We start from the raw sequence: 16,372 nt of genomic DNA on the forward strand, positions 1-16,372 counted from the left end.
ACTTCATCATCAGGTAACAAGTGGATCATCGTGGCCACCGACTACATGACCCGCTATGCCGAAGCAAAGGCGTTGCCTAGTGGTACCGCAACAGAAGTCGCAAAATTTTTTGTCGAACAAATTCTCCTGCGACACGGCGCCCCCGAAGTGCTCATCACAGACAGAGGAACGGCATTTACAGCGGAGCTGACGCAAGCCATTTTAAACTACAGCCAGACAAGCCATCGGAGGACAACTGCCTATCATCCACAAACCAACGGACTCACAGTGCGTCGGAACAAGACCATCGCAGACATGCTCTCCATGTACATCGACGCCGAACACAAGACGTGGGACTCCATTCCGCCCTGCGTGATCTTCTCGTATAATACTGCCGTCCAGGAGACAACCAGGTTTACCCCATTCCAGCTGGTATACGGCAGGAAGCCCACGACAACACTCGACGCAATGCTCCTGCACGTTTCCGACGAAGACAACCTCGACGTCGCCGCCTACCTTCATCGCGCCGAGGAAGCCCGAAGACTTGCGCGGCTTCGCATTCAGGACCAGCAGCACACCGACGCCCGACGCTACAATCTGCGTCGACGAGACACGCTTTACAAGCCAGGTGATCGTGTTTGGATATGGACGCCAGTTCGCCGTCGTGGATTGAGTGAAAAGTTGCTTCGACGCTACTTTGGCCCGTACAGGGTTGTCCATCGCATCGTTGACATCGACTATGAAGTCATCCCCAACGGCACGACAGCATCTCAGCGACGCCGCACACTCCCGGAGTCGTACATGTCGTACGCCTGAAGCCATATTATGAACGACAAAGGACTCGAAGTTTGCATTCTCCGTGTTTATCTTCATTTTAAAACATCGAGACGATGATTTTTTTCGAAGGGGGTAATGCCACGTATCATTGCAGTGTCCGTTCGTTCGCGCAAGGCCGCAGTAAAGGGATGTTATCATTTTTGTTCGTGACGCGAGATGCGACCGGATTAATCTCGATTGATCACAGCCATGAAGAGCTGCATCTACGTGTTTCCAGATTACTCTAGATGATCTCGATCTGTTATCTCGAAGTTTCCTTCTGGCTTTAAATTGAACGATGCCGTGAGCAGCGGGCATTCGTAGTTCGACGACTGACGCGCACGTTTGTTGCTTACGCCGCCACCGAGTGATTCAGTTCTTTTGCGGGCGCCAGTCAGCCCAAATAAAGAGCTTCGTTTGCAAGTTTTGTTGTTGTGTTCCTGACTGCTGGATTGCCGTCACTACAACGTGACAATACACTTGCCCAGCTGCCAGCCGTTACGGTTGCACGAAGCCTTTTTCTCACGCAAAAGAGCCTATCCGCTTCGTCACGGGCAGCGGCGGTGCTCTCACTGGCCTCACACGCTGTGCTGGGCTTCAAAAATCTCTGCCTCTCCTCTAACCGGGAGTAGAGTAAGCATGAAATATTTGCGGGCATAACACATTGGTTGTAGATGGGGCTAGTCAAAGTTTTGAAATCGGTCTAGTGTTCAACACACCACACCACACATACTGTGCACTGGTCCATGTGGACGCAATCGTTTCCTGTGAGTGTCTGGGGAATCTCTTCCGCCCTGCCTCGTCAGCTGTATCCGGTTTCTGTCAGGCTCCATTGCTCGGCTTAAGCAGCTGTGAAGGTGGCGGGATCGAAATGCAGGACCACGCAGAAGCGTACGCGGACACGCGAGACGCAGGCCCGACAAGAATGTATATGCCGCGCGTTCGAATACTCTCCGAGCGTGTATACATCTGCCTGCCAAAGGAGGAAACGTCATGAGCTGAAGGCCCAGCGGCCGGTCTTTTAGATGCGTGAGTGTGGGACCGCGGCGCCATCCTTGGGGACGGCGCGGAAGCAGTTTTTCCGCCCAAAGCCCTTCTTGCCCAGGAGCTCCCCTCTTGCTCTAAGCGGCCCTCCCTCTTCGAGAGTCTCGTTAAATCTCGTACGGTGCCCGGATGCTCTCGTTTCAGGGCCCGGATGAGTGGAATTCAGTGCCCGGATGTTGGCTCTCGGTCTCGGCGTGACGTCACCACACTGCCGAAAACGGGAGCTAAAAGCATTTCATGCTTAAAACCGAGTACTATTGCAGTCGATGTCTTCTCGCGCGATTTTTGCGTGCTGCTATTCGCCCCCCGTTAGTCTCTCAGCAGTTAGTCCGTTGAGTTAGTGCACAGCGGGCATTTGTGGCAAGAGCGTCGTGTGCAAATTTAGGGACTAACGAGCCGTTTTGAAGTTGTCTTTACTCCCCCCTGGGACGGTTTTTTGGCAGTGCATAATTATAACAGAACAAAGATTGCACCTAATCCAAGCTACGTGCAGAATGTCTCATGGCTTGAAATGTATTCAGTAATAATTTACCTTTTGGAGCCAAATTCTCCCTCTTCCTTTGCCGCTTTGTTAGCAACACCTTCTGTTGAAGCCACTGAGGTTTTCGAGGCTATTTATCCGTCTGCTACTACTTCCTCTTTATCTAATTTTTACCAAGTTTGCTATTATAACCGGTCCTCATACCTACGTGAGGAACCTGAAAATTAAGTCTCATGTTCACTGCAACGGTGCGCAACAACCTGCTTAATGATTTCCTTTATTACCCAATGACCACAAAAATTGTTTGAGGTAACAAGCTTATGAAGTCCTAGATATATTCGCTCAACCAACGTGGCATCATATTGACGAAAAGTCAGCAAGGTTCAATCATTAAATACGCAGATGATGTGACGTCACTCCTACTGCAGCTCCTCAGTGGGAGAAGCGAGAGGATCACCGCCCGCCGTGTCTACCGCCGCTCTACGCTGACGAGCCGAGCCGGGGCCCTTTTCTTCCACAGATGGTGTGACGTCACTCCTACCGCAGCGCCTCTAGGGGGAGAAGCGAGAGGCTCACCACCCGCCGTGTCTGCCGCCGCTCTACACTGAAGAGCCGAGCTGGGGCCCTGGTTTTTCGCAGTTAGTATGACGTCACGTCTAAGGTCACGCTAAAGTTCAAACGCGTCCACTGCCGCGCTACGCAGTATTGCTTTCGCAATAAAACAGTGGAGATGAGAGCACGCTTCGGCAAGCGTATGCTGCAGTCGTTCAGTTTCAAGACAAGCGGGTGTGGGTGTTTATCGACGATGCCGCGAATTTTGGAGTACACGCTGGTAGGGCTTTCCACGGCGCTGGACTGGAGACACCTACGCTTCCTCAAGCCTCTTCCACCAAACAGTTTGTGGGGCGTGAGGATTGGTGCGCCCCAAGAAAGAGCTGCTTACCTGCACCCACGCGCTGTGCGAGTCGTGCTAAGAGCAGTGCGCTGAAGAATGCCCACTAGTATGTCCGCTAGACGGCTACGCGTACCAGGACGAAGACATCGACTGCAGGCAGTCCCGCGAAGAAGAGCTCTTGACGAGAGAGGTGAGCGAGAACGGATACAAGGTGAAGAGGGTGTCATTACCGAACAATGTCACGTAAACAAAGTCGTATCATGCCAACCTTTTGCCGCAGAATATTCCAGAAGGTGTAATACGATTGAGCGTTTCCTGCAGCTCAGGCTTACTAGTTAAGTTAGAGCCTGCTCGTGGCAGGGATTGAACAACCTATAATCGGGGGTTCTGTGAAAAAACAAAATCGTATAATATATCGGTAATTTGTGGTTCTAGTGGTTGATGATCGATGGGTGTCTGATAGGTGGTGACGAGTTCATAAAATCATTGTAATTTTTGATTGGTTAAAGAAATAAAAAATGGAAAGAGGGGGACCAAAGATGTCAAAATATTCAGAATGAAAAGCCAATGCATGACGTTGCTAATTAAGAAAATTTATCGTTGAAAGAATTGAAAAAAAAAATGAAAAATGCGTTCAAACGTGTCAAACTGCTGGGAATGGAAAGCCTAACCCACTACGCTATCGCGTCATACCCTTAAGGCGGAGCTTAAGCGTCCTCTCCAATTTCTACAGCGAAGTCGCTGTGAGAGAGTCTGCATGTTATGTTGAAGTGCCGCCGAAAGAAAATGCTCACTCAGGCCTAACCCCAGGAAGAGATGCGAAAAAGACCTGCGCGAACGAGACACACAGGGCGAAGAGGCAAAGACGCACACATACGCATACTAACAACTTTGTTTCGTGACAGAACACAAAAATGTCACGTCCAATACCATCATCTTTCCTCAGCAGGAGAACGCCAGCGTTCTCGCTGCCGACAGAATAGGACGTCCATTAAACCCGGCGAAAGCCTCTCTTATCGCAACGCTGTGAGGGATAAAATGCATATAAAATACAATATCATTAATAAATGAATCACGGTGACCAGGTTTAGACAGAGTGATGACAAATTTTGGTCATGCACCTCCTTTAGAGGCTTACAGGACGAGCGTCAGGCAGCGCTGTGTCGGGAAGCTTAGTTTCTCGCGTGTATAGCAGCTTCTAAGCAGGACTCTAAGCAAAGCACGGAGTGTCCTTCTTATACCTACGATGCTAACCAGGACAATGCTAAGAGTGTACGGCGTCCCTCATAGACAATGTGTCGCGTCAGGGCGTTAAACCCCAATTATTCTTACACATATCTTTAAACCGCTAAGAAAATGCATAACATTTTGTCACTGGAAGTATGCTTCGTTCGTTTTGTAGCGAGAGCTACATGGGCCGTATTCTCGCCGTTTCGCTGTGGCCGGTGGCCACACCGCGAGCTGAGCCGTTGCTTAGCAACCGCCGCAGCTGGCAGCACCGCTCGTCGCGCCATCTGGCATGACGTCAGAGGAGGAGCCGGTGAAACCTCTGCAACAACAGAGTAGGAGCAGGTGTTCCATCGTATATATAGAAGGTGCGGCTCGGTGGGATTCGTCGGCAGATATGGAAAGTGAGTCGGAGAGACTGAAAGAAGCCAGGCTTCGTGATCGGAACGAACCCAAGAGGAGGCAGCGAGCCGTGGAGACGGAGGGAGACCGAGCCGCACGCCTCGAGAAGCGTCGTAAGTGCGAATCAAACGGCCAGGCGAGTGGATTCAGATGAGGATGGTTCGTCGTCTAGTTCGCCCCGTCGTGCCAGGGCCGACGCCAGTGCTGTGTCGGAGCCACGTAGACGGCTGCTTGCTACTTAACCGACCGTCGGGCCGTCTTGGGGCGATTGAGAAACAGCAAGATGAATACTTTGAAAATAAATGCATTACACTTTAAAAATGTCTAATCTTTAATGTAACCATAACTTAACTATAGGTAACAGCAAAACCTAAACACTGAGACGTACCAAGTTAAACAATAAAGATGTTGCCGTAGAGATAACCAAGGTAAACAATAAAATTAACCGCACCTCTCACTACGTACATCCAGGCATAACTGAGTTAAGCCACAGCCAATTTTTTTAAAAGCGCTGAGTCATGATTTTTTACTGTGTTGCTCCTACAGTCTAATCAATCTAAAGATTTACCAGTAAGAGCATTGCTTCAAGCTACAGAGATCTTGTTTTTCTTTTTGCGGTTCTTGTACATATGCCGGAAGAATAATATGCTTCTTTGCTAGCGGTTTTCTTGCTAACACTCGTTCTTGCTAGCGGTGTCGTGCCCCATTGACACCATTGACTATTGTAAAAGGTTACTTTATCTTGCTTGCTCCGTCTGCCTCAACGCCCACCTGACTTGTCTTCTGCTCATATTATCCGGAGATGACGAATTGGACCCAGGCCCGAACGGAAGCTATGCTCTGCCATCTATAGAATCAATTTCCGTAGCCATTATTACGCATTGAATCCTCTCAGAGCACTGTAATTGCAGAGCTTGCATTGATCAGCACTGCTCAAACAAACATTGAAGACTCGGTCCGTCGTCTTTAAGCGCGGGTTGAAACATTGGAAAAAACAGCCGAATCTAACCCAAAAAATGTAGCTGCATCCTCAAACAACACCGACTTCGCCAGACTTTCTTCAGACGTAAAAGCTTTAACAAAGAAGTGGGATGACGCTGAGAACCGTTTGCGCTGCTCGATCTTATTGTTTCTAGGACTTGGTTGGTTTGGTTTATGGGGTTTAACGTCCCAAAGCGACTAAGGCTATGAGAGACGCCGTAGTGGAGGGCTCCGGAAACTTCGACCACCTGGGGTTCTTTTACGTGCACTGACATCGCACAATACATGGGCCTGTAGAATTTCTCCTCCAGAGAAATTCAACCGCAGAGGCCGGGATCGAACCCGCGTCTTTCCGGTCAGCAGCCGAGCACCACAACCACTGAGCCACCGCGGCGGCATTTCTAGGACTTCAGGACGACCCCAGCGAAAGTTTGGCTCAGCCTGAAGCACATATTATTTCCTTCTGCTCCGAACACCTAAACATTACAATTGATAACCAAGACATAGAACGTGCGCATCGACTGGGCCGTTTTTAAACAGACAAAAACCGCGCAATCATTGTTAAATTTGGACACTTTAAAGATAAATAAAGAATTCTTGTTGCAGGGCATACACTTAAAGATACCTCCTTCTCAGTCCGTGAGGATTATTCAGCGAAAGTTCGACAAGCTAGGAAAAAACTTTTCTGTTATGGCCAACGAAGCAACGCCTCATTTAGGATCCGCTTCGACATGTTACTTATCGGAAAAAGTCAGTTCACTTTCAACGCCGAAACGGATTCCGTAGTAGAACTAAAACCATAGCGATTAGCCCAGGTGCCTTGTGTTCCGTTTTTACCGCAGGTGCAACCGTGCAAATGCTTGCGCCCTATCAAAAATTATCAGAAAGCTTCTGTCCTGATGACAAACATAGGTAGTGACCTGCCAAAAAAAAATCAAATATTTGAAGCCGTCCTCGAATATCTTAACAAAGACATTGGCTTATATACCGAATCTTGGCTAACCCCTGATATTCAAGACGCAGAACTGCTGCTATACATACAACCGGTCCTTTCATTTGTACAGGCGAGATAGAGTAGGTCGCAGGAGGGGGGGGGGGGGCATTCTCGCTCTTGTCAAATCCAATATCTAAGCCTCTCTAGTCGAGATTAATAGCCGCAGCGATATCCTATATCTTAAGTTTGTCTTCCGTCCTGTACCCACATAGTAATTGCATGCTATCGAGCGCCTGACACAGACCAATCTTTTATGACGGACCTTCACTTTGTGCTTCAAGATCTGCACTCTCGACTTCCCCACGCCAATATTATACTCTATGGCAATTTCAACTACCCGGATATCGACTGGGAAGCTTTGACTGCATCATCTCGCCAATCTAAAGACTTCCTGGAACTGGTTCTTACCTTCAACTTTTCCCAAGAAGTTCATGAGCCAACACGAGGATCAAATATCCTTGACCTCATTCTTGTCTCCAGTCCAGAATTAAAACAATCACTTTCGTATTCCAGTGGACTCGGCGATCATAGTATATTGTTTTTCAACCTAACCATTGAAATCTCCGTCCACCAACCATCCGTCAAATACAACCGCGATTATCGCAATGCCGACTTAGCGAGTGGGAACTCCGACCTCGAACAATTTTTCGGTACCTTTCTCCTATCCATGCCTACGAGATCCGTTAATGAAAACTGGTGCGATTTCAAACAAACTCTTGTCGCTCATTGACGCTTGCGTACTGCTTATATGCATCCGCGGAGACGCCACTAATCCATGGTACTCCAATGCATTGCGCAAACTATCGCGAAAAAAAAACGCCTCTTCCGTAATGCAAAAAATTCGAAATCATCCGTGAAATGGAACAATTACCTCGTCAGTCTTCGCGAATGCACCCAGTTATTACGGTTGTCTAAAACAAATTTTATAATCATGATCTCCTACAGTTAACGCGCTCTAACCCAAAGACATTCTGGAATCTGATAACGCCCAAAGAAAACAGCTCATACAACATATTGTTACGTGGCGGCCAGCAGAAGAATGCGTGTGATGAACGATGGACAAGAGATGATTTTAATGGCCGTTGGCCTAGCGCTCGCGCTCCGTCCCGCGCCACTGCCAGTTTCATCTTCTTCATAACATTACCCGGGTCCACCGAGCGATCGTCCCGATCGTAAAGAGAAGACATCGTCGAAGGGATGCGTGATACGGTGATGGGCATAGAAGTGGCAAGGTGGTGAAGTGCTGGCCGCCACGGTGGATGAGACGATATGCGAATGATCCCGGTCCACGAAGCATCCGGCACGTAGGGTTCCAGGAGCTGACGGCCGAGGTCCTTGGACGCCCGAACGGCAGGGGCAGGGGGTCGGTGTCTTCACGTGTGAGCAGTATCGTGGGTCGGTCGGGTTATTCTGGCCGCGGCAAAGTCGTCAGTTCATCGTGTCTTGGGGTCCGGGCGGCTGACGGGGCTGGGGTGAGCGGCGAGGTCGGTTCAGGACAGGCAGGCTGGAGCACAGACGGGCGGGGCGGACTATGTGCTCACGGCCGATGTCCACGGCAGGTGCAGAACGCCGAGGCTCCGGGACCAGGATGGCGATGAAGGGACGCCCGCACCTCACACCAAATATTACGTGGCGGCAAGCCGAAGAATGAGGCGTGATGAACGATGGACAAGAGATGATTTAACGGCCGCTGGCCTAGCGCGAGCGCCCCGTCCCGCGCCACTGTCAGCTTCGCCTTCTTCACAACAATATCTTTGAGAAGACAAGATGCCACACACGTTCCGCTTCCCGAACGCTCTGATACAATGAATCCCTATTTCACTTCAGTCTTCACCCACGAACCACTGCAAAACATCATTACTTTACCGCAACTTATTTTTGCTTCAATGCCACCTGTTACCATCACGTCTGAGGAAATTTTTAAGTTCATCGATAATCTCAAGCCGTCTACTTCCCCCGGACCTGACAACATACCTGAAAAAATCCTCAAAGAAACAAAAAAATATTCAAGTCAAATTCTACAGCTTATTTTCGACCAGTCTCTCAGAACCGGTCAAATTCCGGACGATTGGAAAACAAGCAAAGTTCTGTGCGCTTTTAAGACCGGTGACGCCACTGACCCCTTCAATTATCATCCCATTTCATTAACATGCATCTCATCTAAACTCTTTGAGCATATACTGTACTCCCATATTACAAATCACCTCGATCAAAACTCTTTTATCTTTCCCAAACAACATGGCTTCAGGGCAGGCTTCTCATGTGAAACACAACTTTTTGAATTCACAATTGATCTTCATGTAAGTATACATTCTTTATTTCAAACAGATGCCATTTACTTAGACTTCTCAAAAGCATTTGATCGCGCTCCTCACCAACGTCTTATCTGTAAACTCGACTGCTTGTCACTCGACCCTCTAGTCCTCTCCTGGATTCGCTGCTTTTTGACTAATCGCTCACAGTTCACCGTCATCGCTAGGCATGCATCTGCAACTACCGTGGTTATCTCCGGTGTACCCCAAGGGTTCCGTCCTTGCTCCGCTTCTGTTCCTAATCTTCATCAACAACCTGCCATCTGAAATTTCGTCATCTTTCCGTCTTTTTGCGGACGACTGCGTCACTAATCGCCGCATATCTGACAACACAGACCAGAGATTATTACAGGACAACATAAATACAATACAGAAACGGTGCTCCGACTGGTTCATGCGGCTTAATATTTCGAAATGTAAATACATGCACACATCACGCAAGCGCTTCATTACTAATTTCCAGTACTCCCTGAACTCTGTGGCGCTGTCAGTAACGAATTCATACAGGTACCTTGGCGTGGAAATAACGAACAAATTGACATGGTCACACAACATTATCAAACTTTGCGCAAGCACTTCCAGAGCACTTGACTTTATCCGAAGATCACTGTCAATGTCCCCTCCATCAATTGACAACAAGCATACGAAACATTCATTCGTGCTAAAATGGAATATGCCGCAGCAATATGGAACCCTCACCAGGCCTACTTAATACAACTGCTCGAAGCTATCCAGAATCGGGCAGCTCGCTTCATAACGTCGCAGTATTCGTCTCGACACAACGTTACCAACCTAAAATCTTCTCTCGGCCTTGAACTATTAGCACTCCGCCAAAAAGTATGAATTCTTTGTCTTTTACACAAACTATACTTTAACTTCCCTGCTCTACGCCAAACTTTGTTATCTACTCCCTTACGCTCATCTCGCCTATTATTCAACTCCCTCAGCATTCAGCGGTTGCACGGTTCATCCAACGCTTTCAACAAATCTTTCCTTATTATCGCTATAGAAGAATGGAACAACCTTCCTGAAACCGTTCTCATCGAAACTAATCCCACCAGATTTAGGCAGCTAATAACAGACCACTTGAATCATCTAAAGCTACTTCCCTCGCGATGCTCTGCCTGCAATTTGAACTGCTTGTGTCATTGCGCTGTCCCCTACAAATATTTTCCCACTTATTTATTTACCGCTCATTTTAATTTTTAATTTTATATTCTACTGCTTTGTTTGTCAATTTTTTTGTATTGTTTGGGTTATCTGACGCTAATTTGACGTCAAACTTGTTTTTTTAGTTATTTTTTACCTTTTTTATGTTCACATGCTTTTGTATGATCGCTCCACACCACTGTCTTTTCCCCCCTATATCTAATGTTCCAGACGGGACCTTTAAGGGTACAATAAATGATGATGATGATGGAACTGATCGCTTCAAAGCAAAATATGGAAATTAAATGAAATTTTAAAATAATGCTTCCTTGCGCCTTTGCAGATTTGATAATAAGTGAAAACTGGATAAATATCTGTCACCTACAGGGTATTAATGAAAAGTCATTGGTATTTCATAGAACCAGATTAAACCAAACGGCAAAGTCTGCCCCTTGATGTCGACTTATACAGTGTGTTTAAGCAAAGACTTTACACAATTTTTTAATAATAGGATTTTGAGCTGGGAGAGCGCTTTTTTCTGCATAGCAGTGTCAGCGGTGTAGTACATCAGAATACAGCGAAGACGTGCTAATTAGCATGCTGGTTAGCTAATATTGAATAGTTGCCTTTTTAACTAGCACGCTTACGCTCCTTAATTAATGAGAAGCGTGTAGCCCAAGGCAACTGTATGCACATCAGTTTTTAGGCTTTGCAAAACGCGGTTACCCTCGGCGCTGTGGCCCATCAAATTTTGGATATTTCGACGATTTACGTGTACTGAAGAGGTTGCTTTGCCTGCAAGCTTCTCGAAAGCGCATTCACTTTACCGCCATGTAGCCACAATTTGTTGGGGCCACAGCTCTGAGGGTAACCACGCTTTCGAAATTTTAATGAAATTGATATTCATTATGATGGTCGACACGCTTCCCAATAATTCAAAAGCCTAACAGTAATAACTAAAAAGTTAACAATTCATCATTAGTTTTCCAGGCTGCTAACTAGCACGTCCTAGCTATATTGTAATTGGGCATCTTCGCAGAAATTCCTCACGGTCATCTAGTTCAATAAAATTATTACTTCATAAAACATATAAAACATTGGTACGGTCCAAGTTGGAGTATGCTCATCTGTCTGGAGCCCTTGCATTGATTCAGTCGTTTCAGAGTTTGATGCAGTGCAGAACCGCGCATGCCGTTTTATACTTTCTAATTATCACCGAATCAGCAGTGTAACTGCCATGAAATGAAGTTTGTCCCTTCCACTTCTTTCCCGCCGCATATCAATTCCTTCATTGTGTCTCTTTCATAAAATTTACCACAATAGCTTCCTCAAACATAAGTTACTGTCAAGACCATGTTATATATCAGCACGCTTTCATCACCGTCATAAAGTTGGAATCCCATTTTGGCACACGAGTTTTCACGGCACATTTATACCACGAACGTGTGTCCCCTGGAATCACCTTCCCCACGACATCGCGGATATTTCTGATACTATCACAATTCTTAGTCATTAATGGTTCTCTCTGAGTATATATTTGTTTATTAATATATAAAGTATGCCTTTCACTGTTCAAACACTGTTTTAATGTATCCCCACTACATATCTAAAGTCATTGCCTTCTGTGTTTGCATTTACTAAGTATTCCTGGTTTATTTTGTTTTCTCTCCTACTTGTTGTTGCTGTTTAGGCTGGATTTTTTTATGTACCCCCCCCCTCTCCACTCTGTAATGCCTTCAGGACCTGAGGGTACAATAAATAAATAATACACTACACTTTAACGTGCACTGAAATCTTTAACGTGCACTGACATCGCACAGCACACGGGCGCCTCTTGCGTTTCGCCTCCATCGAAACGTGGTCGCCGCGGTCGGGTTCGAACCCGGGTACTCCGGCTCGGTAGACGAGTGCCTTAACACTGAGCCACCGCGGCGGGTAAAGCGCCCCGCTACACTTTACCGCTACGGCGTACCACGCCCCGTCTTGCGCAAGCGCTCATTGGTCTCGACGCTGCATGTGGGCGGGCTGTTTGAGTACCTGCGCGACCACTTTTCTTTCCATTGCAATTGCCTTTCTTTCTTTACAGGGTGTACGTAAGGTTAGTGAAAGGATGTTACGACCCTGCAGACCAATCATAAATTGTGTACTGATGTCAGCAGCTTAGTACCTTGTAAGGGTTTGAAGGGGGGGGGGGGGGGGGGGGGGGTATTCACCCTTCTAGACCCTGTATACCAATGAGAAATTTCGTTGTGAACCAACGAAGCATTTCGTTGGCGCCAGGAATTGTCTTAGGCTCCAGAGTCTTCGCCAAAGGTCCGCTTAAATGCCATAGGGTTTAAGTACATCACATTTTGTTTCTAGGTTTACACTCGCTTCGTTCGCAAAACTGCTGCCGGATATGTTTTTTCTGCCTCAATCTCGCACCATCAGTCTCATGCAAGCGCGAGACTGCGAGTGACTGCGTTCTGCACCACTAAACGACACAAGTTCGCTCTTTACTCCGTCGCAGACATCACTGTTATCTAAATCCAAAAAAGGCGCCTGCGAGTATCTAGCTGCTGCTTCGCGGATCGCCCAACACTTCCAGCGCGATTGTAGGCATCACTCTGTTCGCTGTTCCAAGTGCTCTGCCACCATTCCCTGCTGCAGTGTGATCCTGCACCTGAACAACTGCTGTTGCCAGTCGGTAAAGCCTGCTACATCAGACGGCGAAGGACATTCAGATTCCTGGAGTGCCGCTTATTTTGAATGTTGTCTGAGGGAAACATTAGAAAAGCAGACATGGGAAGTGATTGAGTTTCTCGGGCAAATAGTGTCTCACATTAGTGCACGCGGTGACAGGCTGAACGAGATTTCCCACGCGATAAACAACGCTAGGGAAAATCAGCGACACGAAGTTAAGACAGAAGTTGGGGTACTCCTTGACAGTTTCCCACAAATCGTGTCTAAAATGGACGCATATAACGAGGAATTGAAATCGGTTTGGGCCTCGAGGTCTGATACAACGAATCTTTCCGAAAATATAAACAGGTTAGAGAAAACGCTGAAGGATGAAATCGGTATTGCAGCGAGCGAAACTTAAAAAAGTCACAAAACGCTAATGATTCACTTAGCTTGACACTGGAGCATGTGAAAAGCATTGTGCGAAACACTGAACAAAGCAAAGCGCTCTGTGTGTTTGTTGTAAAGGATGTCAAGTCACTCCAGGAGACCGCACTGAAGGAAGGCTTTGCTGCTTATGAGAGCGAGCCCGTCTACCTGCGCGGCTACAACTTGTCGCCTGGACTTGGTCTTACGAAAGAAGGCGAATCTGTAGAACTGTACCCGCTGTTTCGCCTGTATAAGGGCAACATGGACAATCTTGTGCAGTGGCCATTTTGTCACAAGGTCAAGCTTTCGGTGGTGATATCCCCATAGCACGCCGATCGCGTGCTTAAGGCGAAAGTAAAATTTCCTTCTCACACGTCCCTTCAAAAGCCAACAGCACGCCGTAACATTGGTGCGTGGATGGATGCGCAGTCGCTCAAAGTCGAAGTGCTCATCAAAGGCGGCTACGTGGCGAATAATGAACTGCGTGTAATGTTTGAAACCTTTCCATGATCAGTGCCAGATTACAAAACTTTTCTTTAGCGGGCCGGAAGTTCCTTTCAATAAGCATCAGCAACGGAATCGGCCTTCTTGTTGACAACGCCGAATATTTCGCAGGCTCTTTGGTGATGATGGAGGTAAATTTACCCATGCATATAAGACCTCTATGACTGGTGTGTCACTAAACTTGCTTTGCTTGCTTTATGGGGTTTAACGTCCCAAAGCGACTCAGGCTATGAGAGACGCCGTAGTGAAGGGCTCCGGGAATTTCGACCACCTGGGGTTCTTTAACGTGCACTGACATCGCACAGTACACGGGCCTCTAGAATTTCTCCTCCAAAGAAATTCAACCACCGCGGCCGGGATCGAACCCGCGTCTTTCGGGTCAGCAGCCGAGCACCATATCCACTGAGCCACCGCGGCGGCTACGGTGTATCACTAAAAAAATTGCTGGCGTTGAACATGGCTTGAACCTAGTTATACGAGCAAAAGCTCTATTAAACATGGTATCCACCGTCTCAAGTCAAATGTCAAGGCCAGATTCCCAACGCTCATAGTCATATGATCACGTGGTCATATTGCCACAGCTTGGGCCATACCACCATGAAGTTCAGTTCAGTTTGACCTTATGAGGCATCGACGGTCATTGTCGATGTGGTGCCCACTGTTTCAAATCAAATGCCAAAATCAAGGCCGAGGTCAGGTACTCAATAGTTATTCATATTATCACGTGGTCACACTACTATAGCTTGTGCCATACCACCACTGTTAAGTTCGGTTTGACGTTGTGAGGCATTGAAGGTCATCGTCTATGGGGTTCCCACTGTCTCAAATCAAATGTCAATATCAGGGTCGGGGTCAGGTATCCAGTAGTCATATAATCACGTGGTCACACTACCATAGCTTGGCCCATACCACCACACTTCAAGTTAAGTTCGGTTTGACCTTGTGAGGCATTGAGGGTCATTGTCTCATCTACATCGAATTGGGAAGTTGTACCCCGTGGAGTAGAGCTCTCGCTCTAAGGTGATTCAATGTGAAATTTTCCGGACTGTGGGCCGGTACATCATGTAATGTCAAGAATAAAAATATTTGCATAGAAGCTTCTGCAGCTGGATTTTGGGGCGGTATTTCATGTAATGTCAAGAATGAAAATATTCGCGTAGAAGCTTGTGCAGCTGTTTTTTTTTTTCTCTTTCTCTATGAGATAGCCGCTGGTTTTGTTTTTTATTTAACTGCTGGAGCTCAGTTCAAGCAAGTTGAAGTGTTAAAGCTCCCTCCGTCGGTTTTCGAGCCGAGCGCTCCTTGCAAACTGATCTCGGCAGACCCGTAGCAATCACTACCTTCAAAACGATTTTTCCATGCACTCAAGACGTGCGCAGAGTACCTTGATTCTACAATTCTACATAATGTGTAAAAAAAAAGAGACAGCCGTCGAATCAGCTAATTTTTTTCTGGCTGCCATGTTTACGATGGCTGAATATGTGGGTGGACGGATAATGCTGAATCCTTTGAATCGGGCGGCAGCTCACGCCATCTAGCCGACGCTTTTCCAGCGTTAGCGTACCCTTGCGTCTGCAAAAGTAACTGAAGAGCAAACATAATTGCAAAAATGAGGAGGCTTCTTGTTTTGCGTCATGTTGTCGAGTTTGAAACACAGTTTGTTAGGAAAATAAAACATTGTTCATCTTATTAACGGCGCGTTTACAGCATATTATAAGCATATGGTCCCTTATTGTGCAACTAAATGCTGCCTGGGTGGAGCCCTGCTACTAGCCACCGCAACCTCGCTGCTAATTGGTTGATTCCGCGGTCAGCGTCTCGCGGTGTCGTCATTCTGACGTCACAGCCTCGAAACTGAGTCAAAAATTGAGAGCGACTCGTATTCGCACCCCAGGAGTCGGAATCATGACCGACGGTGAATCAGTAAAACTTTATGCATGGATCCCCTTTTACAAGGGCAACATGGATGACGTTCTGCAGTGGCATTTCCAGAACAATGTCAAACTTGCCGTGATGCATCCTACAAAAAGTGCAGACCGCGTGTTTGAGGTCACAGGGCAACCTTCTATTCCGTGCTTTCAAAGACCAACAGTATGCAGTAGCATTGCCGGCTACTTTACTCAAGAGTCACTCGATGTGGATGGTCTGATCGCAAATCGGTACGTAGGAAATGATCATTGCGTGTAATGTTCGAGCTCCTCCAATGATCGGCGCCGAAATGCAAAACCTGTTTGCGTTTTGAGATGATGGGAGCTTGGATGGTTTTCTTAGTATATTGTATCATATGGCAAATTTAATGTATTGTACATCTGTTGCTTTTCGATATTTTCCTCCTACAATAACGACCCAGTGGGGGTGCTGTAGGCATATAGTATAAATAACTATACTATTTATATAGTATACTAGTATACTATACTATCTATATGTTATAGTATAAAAAATTACGAGGAACTTTAGCGGCTAAAGTGCTGAAAGGCGAAAGCCTGAGTGCTGCATTCTGC

The 16,372-nt window shown here is 47.0% G+C and overlaps 1 pseudogene; it reads left to right on the forward strand.

Moving 5' to 3' along the window:
- The first annotated feature begins 3,125 nt into the window (after positions 1-3,125).
- LOC149329654 (uncharacterized) lies at positions 3,126-13,880 on the forward strand (annotated as a pseudogene).
- The last annotated feature ends 2,492 nt before the right edge of the window (positions 13,881-16,372 follow it).

This window comes from Amblyomma mixtum, chromosome 9 (genome assembly GCF_055824585.1).
Source record: "Amblyomma mixtum isolate Tamu chromosome 9, ASM5582458v1, whole genome shotgun sequence".
NCBI classification, from domain to species: domain Eukaryota; kingdom Metazoa; phylum Arthropoda; class Arachnida; order Ixodida; family Ixodidae; genus Amblyomma; species Amblyomma mixtum.